Below are 13,060 nucleotides of genomic sequence, written 5' to 3' on the forward strand. Positions count from 1 at the left end.
GCGTCTGTCCTCTAAAGGGTGCCCATAGGGGGCACTTCCCGAGAGTGAGAAACCCAAGCACCTGTGCGTAACTGTTGTCACCCTCATCTGGAGTTTTCTGTGAATAGGACAAACTTTAGTGCCAGGCAGACTTGCATTCACATCCTGACTCGTCTACTTAGTAATTTGGTGGCGTGGGGCAAATCCCTTAGCCTCAGCCCTCTCCTGAGAAATGGGCTAACAACAGTACGTGCCTCAGAGAGTTCTTACATGAGGATTCAGTGAGAAAACGCATGCAAAGTGGTAGGAGTGACTGCTTTGCGACTATTACTAGGGCAAGTGCTCGTTCAGGGCGTTCCCTTCGTGCCGCAGGAACTGGGGCGCAGCCGCCGCTCAGAACTTTCCAAGAAGGGACCTGCAGGGCGGGGGCCTGGAGCAACCCGCCGGGTGCGAGCCGCCCTTCACGGCGGCCGCTCTTTACGACAGTCGTGGTTTACGACGGCTACACTTTGCGCAGCCCCTGCTAGCCGCCTTAGTTTTGTGGTGCTCCGCTGAGCACTTTTTACTGACTTAATGAAGCGGTGCGGACAGAGAGGAAGCAGAACTCCCGTCCCCAGGCATACGTGCAGTTTCCCAAAGGAAGCCCGTGCAGGAAACCGCAGGGCTCCAATATCTCCTCCGAGCTCTGAAGCATCGTGACCGGGAAGTGGGTGGCGCCCGAGACTATATTCACAGAGGAAATTCTTATTTCATCTCAATGAAGACATCGTTGGAGGAGGGGTGAGCTTCTAGGAAACAAGTGCCCGTTGTTGACGCCCCCGTGAGTCATCAAGAAAGCAAAAGGCTTTGGCCAGAAACCCTGGTGCACTTTAGAGATGTGATGGTGTGACAGCGTACGCTAGCCATTAGCTCCCTCATTGATTCATTCATTCATCCATTCACTCACCAAACAGTGCACCCAGTCCTCGGTGCTGCAGGCACAGCGGGGAACAAAGCATAAAACCCTCTGCCTGCCCTCACGGGCTGACATCTGGCATGCACCTGTCTTCCAGAAATAAGAGTGTGGGGGCGGGGGTTAGAAAGGAATCGAGACAAGGGCGGCGGGGCGGTGAGGGGTGGGGGGAGGCAAATAAAAGGAGTGAGTAGAAATGCAGAAGCGGGAAAGCAAGGGGGGAAGAAGCCCACATCAGGGCCTGGAGAAATCCACCACACTGCTTCAGGGTGCCTCTGGGTATCAGCATGGTTACTGGTCCCCGGATGACTATCCTTTAAGTTGAAAGTACATTTCCGATATTTTTGTAACTTTCATATGTGACAGTCACAAAGGCCCTTTGTGGGTTGACCAAAACCTACTAGTGAACATCCAGTGCTGAAGACATGATCCAGAAGGTCCTGACTTCATTTGACTCTCTAGTGAATATGCAGAATATGTTTGCAAATCTGGAAAGCAGGCACCAGATACACAGAAAATACGGAATCCAGATGTGGAAGGAGGGCTGAGGGTCTAGGAAAATCTGAAACATGGGCATTGTTAGGTGAGGTGCTGCAAGAAGATGGCCTAGTTGGAATGAATGAAGCCTTGAGTCTGGGCATTTCGTCCCCTTCCCCACCTGGCTTGTACCCCATGTTCTCCCAGACCCAGCAGCAATCATTCCTAACCTTGCTGGGTCCTTGCATCTGAACTATCCCAGGTGGAAAAGTATCCTTTTCCTCTGATTTCAGTCAAGACAATTGAGAATTTTTAATAAAGATTGTTCAATAGAACAGGAAAGAAAAGGGCCACAGAGTTAAAAAGTTTCCACATGATGGAGCACAGACCTCTCTGGCAAGCATCCGAATTCTCTTCACAGGCTGACTTGGGCCCAGGTCGCAGGCCTCTGCTTTCTGTCGTAATTAAGCGAGGAGCAATTGGAAAGGAACAATTGGAAAGCCCTACTTCTCTTTAAATTTAATTCCCCTTTCTTTTGTGTTTTCAACTATTACTTGAGCAGATTTGGGCTAGAGAAAAAAATTTCTTGAATAGACAATAAAAAGGCTATTCTGTTTTTTCAGGGCTTTTAGTAATTATTATGGGAAAAACATACCAGAGCAGCTAGAAATCATGTATTTGTCACTCAGCAACAAATTTTAAATATTTATTTAAAAATAATTTATTATGTAAAACATTTAACATACTATATATAAACATAATGTAAGATATTTAATGGGTACTTTATAATTGGAGTTACAAAGCATGTATTTATTGCTCAACAGCAGAAAGAATTTTAAATACATAATATACACAATCATAAAATATAACAAATATATATTTTGTGCTAAAATATATATTTAAAATTAAATATATATGTACAGTTACACAAATATGTATTAAGTGTATTTTACATTTATGTAATGTGTACTAAAATGTATATTCTATAAGTTAGATTGTATTTTAAGTAAATATTTAAAATTTTCTGTTGCTGAGATAGATACACGTTTTGTAATTTCTCTGGTTCCGTTTGAAATACACACACGCATAGTCAGGTGTGCACTGTATTTACTTTGAAGACAATATTCTAGGAACCAAAATGGAAAGGGTTAGCTCATGGTGGCACTACGGACTGAAGACTGTTGCTTGGCATAAAATCCGGATGGGAGCCAGCGGGTTTGGTGAGCAATAGCCTTTGATATTTTCAAGCAAAGGCCATTTGAACTGAATGCCAGTACAGAGCTCAGGGGTCAAGACTTTATTTTGAAAGCAGATCTCCACCTAGTGGCCATTCATATGTTGACTTCTAAGTTGAGTTGAGCTCTAACGTTTCAGGGGGAAGCTCTCTCCCAATGTGTTTTCTTTCTGCTTCTATTTTCTGCACCTGTAAGTGAGCTAGATTTCAGGTTCCACTCAGCCCCTGGGTCTGGAACCCTTGTGTAATTTCCTTATGTCTGGATGATGACAGGCCCCTCCTAGAGCATGATCAACTAGAAGGATGAAGGGCCAGGGCTCACTGTGGTCACTGTTTGATGGTTATTAGAGGCACCTGGTGGGAAGGATGCTGGGCAAGGACTCCCAGGACACCCAGGTCTTGGTATTCATTACCTGGTATGCTTGTGTCCCTCTCCAGGGCTCAGAATCTTTATAGCCAGAGATCTGAAAGAAGACTATTTTCAGGGGTACCTTCCAGTTCTGAGATCCTTTGATTCTGGAGAGTGTTCCAGAAGGAGGATGGGCTTTAGACCTTCTCATAGGTGCCTTATTCCCATGGGTTCCTCGGAGGTTAAGTCGTGCGGCTGGCCAGGCACCCAGTGAGGAGAAAATCCAAGCCCAAGCTGCTTGGACATCTCCAGGCACTTTAGTGAGAGGTGCTTATGTCTTCTTACTGGGGATTTTGCTGATGTACCCAAGCAGAGTTGGGATGGGGTGGGACATTGTCTTTAAAATGGGCAGGCATGATGAAGGTCTGTATTTTAAATCTATCAACTTAAGGATTTTTTTTTTTTTAATGTTCAGTGCTGGCAATGGTGTGGTAAGAGGTATAAGCTAATGGGAGTGTCAGCAGGGTGAACTTTGTGTGGGCAATTTAGCAATAAGAGCTTTGAAAATGATTGTGGATAAAATGAAAGTTCCTGTGGCCAGGATTCTCACCTGGCCCTGGTTGGCTAGCTCACTACACACGTGTGGGCAATACGTTGCTATTGACTCTCATATAAAGAGCTCCGCCCAGTGCTCTGTGCAACACGGTGGTACGGCTGCAAGGCTGCAGGAGAGCAAAGCAGAGGCTGGAGTGGTGGCAGTGCCTGAGGACAGAGGCCCAGAGGCAGAGACCGGCTTGCTGCCTGCAGACTCGCTCTGAGTGAACAGGATGTTAGTGATTGACCTGCCACCATGGAAATAAAGTTGGTATAACCCTTTCACCCCAAGAACATTTTACTATCATTTCCTTGGTCACAGCGAATCCATAGTGAACTTGCCTGGGGCCGAAACCCATTGGCAGGAGAATAATTGTTACCCTTTTCTTGAAATTTCAATCATAGGGACAGAAATATAGGCAAAGGTTAAAATACAAAGAGAATCACTTACCCTTCTGTATGTTAGCGAAAAACTAAAAAAAAAAAAACCTAAATATTTTGCTCTAGGGGGGAGGCTTACTATGGTGGTTTCCAGCTGTTACTTTTGTAGTTGATTCACCACGGAGCCTGTCTTCCAGGGAGACCTTAGGTGAAAGTCTAATAGGCAAATGTTAATTGAAGTGTGGGAAGGGGGCTTTGTATGGCCCGATCAGCCCCCTCTCTCCAGCCTCTGAGGCCCTCCCATGGCAAGCACAGGCCTCCACCGCACAGCTCAAAGGGACCGACTCAGTCAGTCACAGGATATTAATAATAGCCTTGCCCTCTGAGCGGTGGAATTCTGTGTGATTCTTTCCCTGATTCTTTCACTTTTAAGTACTTGCTAAATTTTTCATCACCGTTGTATTTTTTTTATTGCCACTAAATATTTATATCAAGGTATTAAAAATAATATCAGTTTATTATTTTAGAATTGGGTGTTTAATTGTCCTGCAAACCACATTTGTGTCAGCCTGGCCAACATAGTCTTTTTCTTCTTGCAGATCTTCAGGCTTATGTGGGAACCTCAATAAACAGAAAAGCATTATTAAGAAAATAAAAACCACCCATAATCCCATCACCTACAGAAAACTACTATTAGTATTTTTGGTGTATTTGGTTCTGGCTTTTTTTTTTCTGTGTATGTATATATAATATATATGTATCATTAAATATATATAAGTATCTCACAAATCTTACATGTGACATTTTATTTATTGTAAATATAGTTTTACATCCTATTCATTTTTGTAAACATTATATTGTCTATTCCCCAAACATTAAGTTTTAGAAGCATGGTGTTTAATGGTTTCTTTAATGTTCAATTCTATTGACAAAACAATTTTATAGGCAGTGTTTTTGCTATAATAGATAGCACTAATGTGAACATATCTGTACATAAATCTTTTCTGTATATCTGATTATTTCCTTAGATTGGATTCCTACAAAGAAAACTGGGCCAAAGATTGTGAATGTTTTCCAGGCTCAAGAAGCATTTGGCTAAATTTACCTCCAATCTGATCATGACACAACACTTAAAAAAAGTCCTTCCAACAGTAAGTGACCGAGTGACCTCTGCTTTTGTAGTCATTGATTTGGGATTAGAAATATATGTAAAATGTGGCCCGTTCATGAGGGAATAAGTCCATTTATTTAGGCAATCATTACAAACCTAAATGAATTTAATGTTTAAATGTTTTTCACTTGTTTGAAATTGAGCTATATACTGTTGAACGTTAAGGGGTCTTTTTTGGTTTCATCAGCATTATTGTCCATTGATATTACACAGTTAGTTAGGGAAAGTTCCTGGTTTCCTGTTTTCTGTTTCTGGCTTCAGTCAAGCAAAGACTGACAGCATTCACAGAAAATTAAGGCAAAAGCAAGCAAACACACTCCCTGCACCCCCCGACACACACACACACACACACACGCACGCGCGCGACTGCAATCCTTTCCCTCACAAAACCTGGTCATCCGCTCTGTGTTCTGACCACTTAATCTCAGAAGCTCGCCTCTCCTGCTGCGTCCTGTACGTGAGTGTGGCTTCAGGCACATGCAGCTCTGTTCGGTGGAGACTGGGCTCCTCTTTTTCCATTCCTGGGTTTAAAGTTGCTGGAGCACTTCCCCTCACCACCCAGTTTGTGTTAGAACCTGCGGGAGAATACTGTTACTCAGAATTTAGATACTGGTAGTGAGTATTGGTTTACATAAAACCACGTCATTTTTAGAAAGTGACTTACTAGGAACTTGTCCGGGACAGGATTCCCCTGAACCTAGTACAGTGTCTGACACAGACGATGGTCTCAAAGAATTGCTGAACTGAAAACTGGGAAGGTGAAGGTGGGTAACAGTATGCAAAGATTTCATATTGCGCATGATTCATTTTTCTAACATCATTATAAAATGCTTGGAAACAAATAGCTTGGAGAAAATTAAGCTTTTTGTCTTGAATTTTGGTTATTATGGCACCTTTGATGCTTTCTGCCTCAGATTCCCTGTTCTGACACATTTCTGACCCCTCTAATGCACCTATGACCTCAGGGCTGCTCCGCCTTTCCATGCGCTATCCTGGCTTGTGGGGGGTTGTTTCAGGGAGGGGCAACCAGTGGTCACTTTGCTTATTTTCCAGGGGGAGGCCTTGCTGCTAAGCAGCGGGCCTTGGGAAACGGCTCTGGGTCCTCAGCCCTGAGCCTCCCCTGGTATGGGCACCATCCCCAAGTTAGGCCAGTCGGACCACGTCAGCCCTGGTCCTGGTGGTCAGTCCTGAGGGCCAATGAGAATCCCTCCCCAGACTTGTTTGAATTGGAATGGAGGGAAGGAAGCAGTCCCTCTGATCAGGAGCTGAGGCTCCGGAGCTGAGGGGCACGGGCTGGCTAGAGAAGAGCCAGTGGAGCATCTAAGGCCAATGGCAGAGAGGACTAGACTCACAGGTGGTGGGAGAGTCCTGCTAGGACAGTTGTCACTGAGGCCCCAGTGCGCCCCACCCCTCTCTTGGGCTTGGTGAGAGTCCCAGGGCACTGGACAATAGTCTGACACTTACGCTGAGCTAATTCATGCCAGCTTCCCTTTGCTTGCAGGAGGGGCAACAAGATTCCTAAGTGATACCCCAGGAGCCTCCAATTCTAGGAAGGGGAAATCGGATACTCTGTGCCCCTGCTCTATGCAGTTTAGGCTCCCATTTAAGGATAGGACTAACTCTTGTGGTTTATAGTGAATGCTCAGGGCGAGCATGTAGCTTGACCCAGATAAAAGGAATGGGACACCAGTGCCCACGCCCCAGGGAACCTGACTCTAGAAGTGCTCTGGGTGGATCTGAAGTGATTCCTGTGAACGTGCTGCTTGCCCATAGATCTAAGCTCCTAGCAGTCCATGTGAATAACTGCCTGAATTTGGGGCTTTGTTCTCAAGTGGACACAGTTCATTGAGGGAGAACGCACAGGCCTCCATGGCCACCACCAGGTCTGTGGCAGGCATTACCCTCAATCACAGCACTCTAGAGTCAAGTGTGAGTGCAGCCTCAGGAGCTTCTCATCACAGGTGTACCTGATGCTTCCTGGAGAATTTACCAAGTTTGTCTTCATGGTTGAATGGGCCACTGTGTCTGAAAACCACAAAATATAAAATGGTACTTTGGATTTGGCCCTTTGTGAGTTTTTTGCATATGGATATTCTGCATTCCACAAAGCTCCTGCAGCTTCTAAAAGTCAAAGGTTAATACCCAGGGAAGCTGAAAATCTACTTAAAGCTGCTACTTAAAGGGGCTGGGCAGTAGGAATGTCGAGTCGGGCTTATGGAGCAGCCTAGGTTTCCATAGAAACAAGATGCAGTTGAAATCAGACCCATGAGTAAACTTTTCCACACTGATTTCTAAGCCTGGAATGATGCCGGAAAAGGGTATTTATGGACCAAGCAAAGCCCTTCAGGAGACTCAGCCAAAACAAATAGCAGTGGCTCTTTCCAGAAATTGTGTTGGAACCCCAGCTACAGACTCCTGTGCCACCAGCAGGGCACGTATGCCACATGCGCCAGCTCCGAGAATGAGAGGTCTTGTCATTCGGCCTGGAACTGTCAGCCTTAAGAAACCCTTGACCAGCCCAGTGGCATTGGCTTCGGGTCTGGGGGTTCAATATTAGAAAACCTGCGCCATACTTTGCAGGCCGAAACCTCCGGTTTATTGAAGACTCAGCGGGGAGAGCCGAGGCGTATGGCCGCCCCAGCAGGGGGCTGGCCCTAAGCCGCAGCCCCTGCTCCAGGGCTGTGGTCTCCGCAGCCCGTGCTTCTGCTCACATTGCCCCCCCCCACCAGGCAGTGCGTGGGAACCCTTGAGCCCCTGGGGCTGCCTTCCAGCCAGGACAGGAGAAGCTGAAAGGAGCGTGGCCTCTCAGGGACTGAGGGTGGTTTGGAACAACACCCATTGCTCTCGCCCCTTCCCCCCTCACAGCAGGAAGGATTGGACTTCGGGCTCGCTAAATGGCTCCAAGAGTCTCAGCCAGAAGCTCCGGGTCTTGCTTTCACGCAGCCTGTCATGGAACAGACAGAATTGCTGAAGGGAAATACCATTGTTATTTAATCAACTGCTGCACACGCTAAAAACTCGTGGTTTCATAGAATGTGTAGGGCTGGAGGGGACCCTTGAGGTTTCTAATCCTACCTTCTCATTTGTAAGAGGAGAAGCATATTTAGCATGGTAACATACTTAACTGCCTGGCTGGGCTGAGGGAGAATGGCAGGACCGTCCCCTCTTAATATGGGACGGGGTGCAGAGCGGCTTCCCCATGGGGTCCATGTTCTTCAAGCGGAACCTCCGTCAGATTTGAGCCTCCTGAGCCCTTGGTACAGGGCTTACTGGCAGGTCAGTTCTGAACAGGGAGAGTAGACTAAAGGCCTGACAGTATCTTACATCTTCTCCAGGATAGCAACTGGGGCGTATGTTAAGTTCCTATGGCTGCCTTAACAAATTACTCTCAATTCAGGGGCTTAAAACAATAATATATGATCTTACAGCACTGCCTGTTAGAAATCCGAAATAGGTCTCACAGGGCGGAAATCAAGGTGCTGGCGAGGCTGCGATCATTTCTGGAGACCCTTGAGGAGACTGTTTTCTTGGCCTTCCAGCTCCTGGGGGCTGCCCTGTCCTTGGTGCAGAGTCCTCTTCCCCCCTCTTCAAAGCCAGCAACATTGGTTCAAGGTCTTTCGGTTCTCACAGCGCATCACTCTGACTTCCTCTGCTCCTTCTCCTGCGCATCAAAGGATCCTGTCCTTCCATTGGATGTATCCTGATTAACCAGGATCATCTCCCCAGAGACTTTAGCTCCATCTGGTGTGTTAATTCTCCTTTGCCATGTGACCTACCTTATGCACAGCTTTCAGGGATCAGAGCGAGGCCATCTTTGTGGGGGGGCATTATTCTACCTACCCCAGGGCATCCCCAGTTTGTCAGGGGCAGTCCCTACAACACAATTTGGCACCCATAGTCTTGAGCTCTGAAGATTTGAAGGTTCTTGGTTTCAGCTATTTGGGGGTGATAATGAGGGCCCGTGTCATACAATCACTTGCCATTTTGCTTCTGTGCCAAAGCCGGTACCTTGCTGGTGAGCGAGCCTGTGCCCCCTCCCTGTTGTCACATTGCAACACTCCATTCGTCTCATTTAATGTTCAGATTGGTGCTCACAGTGACCCTTTGAAATTGATATTATCATTCCCAGATTTATAGTGAGGAAATTTGTAAGATTACATGCTATAATGGTGTTTCCAAATCCAAGGGTTATTTACACATTGCCCAGAAAAATGTTAAGGGTTTAATGTTCTAGTGGACCCACGATCCCTTGCACACTTGTCTTTAAAAAGAAAAAATCTTTGGCCACTAGAGGGAGACAACTCTTTGAGGAACTGAGGCCATTTTTCATGCCTGTGGGTGTAGATAGATGAAAAGGTGTTTCTGTTTAAAAATGGCACCCAGGGCTGACCTAATGGGTAGACAGTGGCAGGGCAGTTCCCACCCACATTCCCCGTGCAGACCTCCGTGAACAGCTTTCGCCATCATCCGCGGGGCTCCAGTTCTGTAGTCAGCCATGCCTTTCAAAGCAAGGCTCCTTTTTACCTAGCCATTGGCAGCTTAACATGTTAAAAGATCTTCTCTGTCTTTACTCCCTGAAGGGCAACTTTGTGGGATGAAAGCCCAATAACTTGTCAATAACTGACACTGTATAAAAACACAGAATCCCAAATCAGGTCTACAGGTGCTGTCCTTAGGGTCTGAAACAGTGGCCACCCCTTACCCAGACAAGCCCTATTGTAACCACGTGTCATCTGACAATACTGTTCTGAAGTGTGATACACATCAGGATGCACTTCCTCTGTTAGAGAGTTCTGGGTTCCCTGATCCAAGATTTGCTCCTGACATCTCATAGTTGAAAAATGGCAACTTCCCTAGTAAAGAGGTTGCTTTCCAGGAGGTAAAATGTCTAATATGGTAATTGTGTGAGCCCAATTGAGGCATTATGGAGAAAAATCAGCCACACATGCCAAATAGCCAATTCAGGAATACAGTGACTGCACACAGGGCCTGAATGAAGCGGAGTGACTTCTTTCAGGAGGAATGAGGTGGAACAAAGTGGAGTGACTTCAGCCTAATGCTCTGTGTGAGGCATCTCAGACACATGAGGGTTTATTAGAAATAACACACCAGCTTCTCTCCTCCATCTCTCACTCTTACACAGAGACTCTGGTTCCACCTTGGAAGCATTGCCACAAAAACCACTGTTAGCAATGGGGATGTGCCATATTGCCCTGTGTCGTGAGGGGGTAAAAGGGTCTCAACTGTGACTGTAGATTTATAAGCACATCTTGGAGAAATCAGTCCTATTATTTTTTGGCTATGCCTTGGAAGTAGGAAACAGGATAGATAAATGTAAAAATATGTGGGGATCATAGCCTTTGCAAATAAAAAATATATTCTTTTAAAAGATAAATGGATATATGGAAATAGTACCTAGGTAGTAGGCACATCTCTTTGCCACAACAAAGAGATGCCAAGATAGAGTGGCTTAAATAAAATACAAGTTGTTTTTTTTTTCTCATGTAAACTTTCAAAGGTAGGGCAGTTTGGGGCTGGCAGGCTGGCAGGCTGGCTTTGCTCCACAAGATCATGCAGGAATCCAGATTGCTCTGGAGCTCCTGCCTCTGGACCCAAGGCGGCTGTTTCTGCGGTCTCCTTTTCTTATCCCATGGGAAGGGGATGGAGGAGCACAGAGTGACCCGTCCTGCCTGTAGGCAGATGTAACTTCTACTCACATCCCGAATCTAGTCACATGGCCTCTCTTGCCTGCAAGAAACATTGTGAAATAGAATCTCCAGCTGGGAGGCACTATGCCTGCTAAAACTCAGAAGAGGGGACTGGATACCAGGGAACAGTTTATAGTTGCTGCCGCAGTTAACCATTCTGGTCACGTGCTTACTCATAGACACCTTTCCTCACAGAGACACTAAATGCACCTGTTCCCAAAGTAACAGATGTTTTAAAAGATAGATGGTTATATGGAAATAGTACCTAAGTAGTAGGCACATCTCTTTGCCATAACAAAGAGATGCCAAAATAGAACGAGCCAGAGTCCCATTGTTCATAGTCCTGGAACTCTGGGCAGTGGAGAAGCCTTTAAATAGGTCCAGCTGGGGCTCCTTGCAGTCCAATAACCTATAGACCGAAAGATGAGTTCTCCATCTGCCCACCTCCTTCCATTACATTCCAGCAGAGTAGGGGCAGGATCACCACAACAAACTGCCATTCAGGAAGTGGCAGAAGGGAAGCGCTCAGCAGCCGCTGTCCCTGGCGGTCATGGGATCCTGCAGAGCCCGACAGAGTAACCATTCCGTCATGGTGTACCGCTTTCTATTTCTTTAATTTTGGCTCTTATTTTTATTTATTCTGTTGGGTTTACTCAGTTGTTCTACTCCTAATTTCTCAAGTTGGATTTTAAGCTTTCTTATTTTATAATGCAAATATTTAAAGTTATAAATTTCCCTCTAAATACAATCTTAGCTGCACACCACAGGTTTTATCAAGTAGTATTGATTTTATCATTCTTCTCTAAATATTTTCTAGTTCTCTTATGATTTCTTCTTTATCCATGAATTACTGAATGTTTTCTTAATTGCCAAACACATGTGATCCAGAAAGTTATCATTAGAAAAATAATGAGAGAGTTATCTTTTTATGGTTGATTTAATTTTAATTAGATTGTGGCCAGAGAATACGGGCTATATGGTACCAAACTGAAATTTGTTGAGTAGTTTTATGATCTATTTGCATAGATATGTGCTTGGAAAGAATATGAATTCTCTGCTTACTTGACACATGTTCAGTATATGTCCATTATATCATTCCTGTTGGTTATGCTGTTCAAACACACATCTTTAATGATTTTGAACTATCAGTTACTTGGAGATTATTTTGTTCTGGAATGCCCCACTGTATTGTTAGATTTTTCAATTTCCCACAGTTGTCAGTTTTTCGTTCACATCTATTGAGACTGTATCAGTGAGTTATTAGTGTAGAATTGATCCATTTTCCTAGTAAACTAAACTTTTTTATTATGCAGCTTCTTTTTATCTCTAGTTAGAATTTTTCCTTAAACTCTATTTTGTCTTACAGTAATATAGCCACATCTGTTGACTTCTGTTTAGAATCCCTGAGCTGCCTTTTTATTTTTGACATTACTGTAGCCTTGCATTTTTAATAATATTCTTATAAATGGCATACCATTGCATTTTTTAAATCCAATTTGATCATCCTTGTCTTTAAAGGAGAGAATTTAGTCCTATCATTGGTGGTGAGTAACAATTCACCTGGATTGTGGACCTGAACCATTAAAAGCAACCAACAAATATATCACAGGCACATAAACAGAGATGGGATTGGAGGAAACAGAATAAGTAAAGTTGAACTCAAAAAAACTCCACAAATATGGGAGATTTTACATACTCTAGACTTTGCCAGTCTTTGCTGTTGCACTGCTTCAGGCAAGTTCCTATACCTATTTGGCCCTCAGATTTCTCTTCTCTAAAATTAAGACACTGTGATTGGATTATTTCGCAATCTCTTCCATGTTTATAATTCTATAATTCTGTGATTCTAGTTCCTTTATTTCAAAGCATCTGATAGCAGCCAAGATGTGGCAATTCTTTGTCAAGGCGTTTCTGGTTTACATGCCACTGTGTTTTCCCTTCATATTTCCCATACACAATGTCAACTCAAACATATTCCTTTGACTAACCATTTTTCCAGTTTTTGTAAAAAAAAAACAAAACAGAAAACCATTGAGCAGTTTCAATTGGTTTTAAATGAGTTTTTACATTCAACTGATGTATAATTATTAAATAATTCACTTCCCTGTGCATACACGATGATTTCAATTTATCCAGCAAAGACATAAAGGGAGAACATTAGGTCATTTGTACAAAGTATTGGAGCCAGGACTCAGAACTGCTCATTCTTGACCAG

At 44.4% G+C, this 13,060-nt stretch overlaps 1 protein-coding gene across 2 annotated transcripts in view; it reads left to right on the plus strand.

Moving 5' to 3' along the window:
• The first annotated feature begins 535 nt into the window (after positions 1 to 535).
• ENPP6 (ectonucleotide pyrophosphatase/phosphodiesterase 6) overlaps positions 536 to 13,060 on the plus strand; it is a 102,748-nt gene continuing 90,223 nt past the window's right edge. Inside the window, exons 1-2 of one of the 2 annotated variants that reach the window (XM_073219183.1) lie at positions 536 to 759; positions 4,995 to 5,117. The gene's annotated coding sequence lies outside the window, so the exon portion shown is untranslated. Of the gene's footprint in view, positions 760 to 3,695; positions 3,853 to 4,994; positions 5,118 to 13,060 lie in introns of those variants that run through there. The other variant, XM_073219184.1, reaches the window with a different exon arrangement.

This window comes from Manis javanica, chromosome 12 (assembly GCF_040802235.1).
Source record: "Manis javanica isolate MJ-LG chromosome 12, MJ_LKY, whole genome shotgun sequence".
Lineage (NCBI taxonomy): Eukaryota > Metazoa > Chordata > Mammalia > Pholidota > Manidae > Manis > Manis javanica.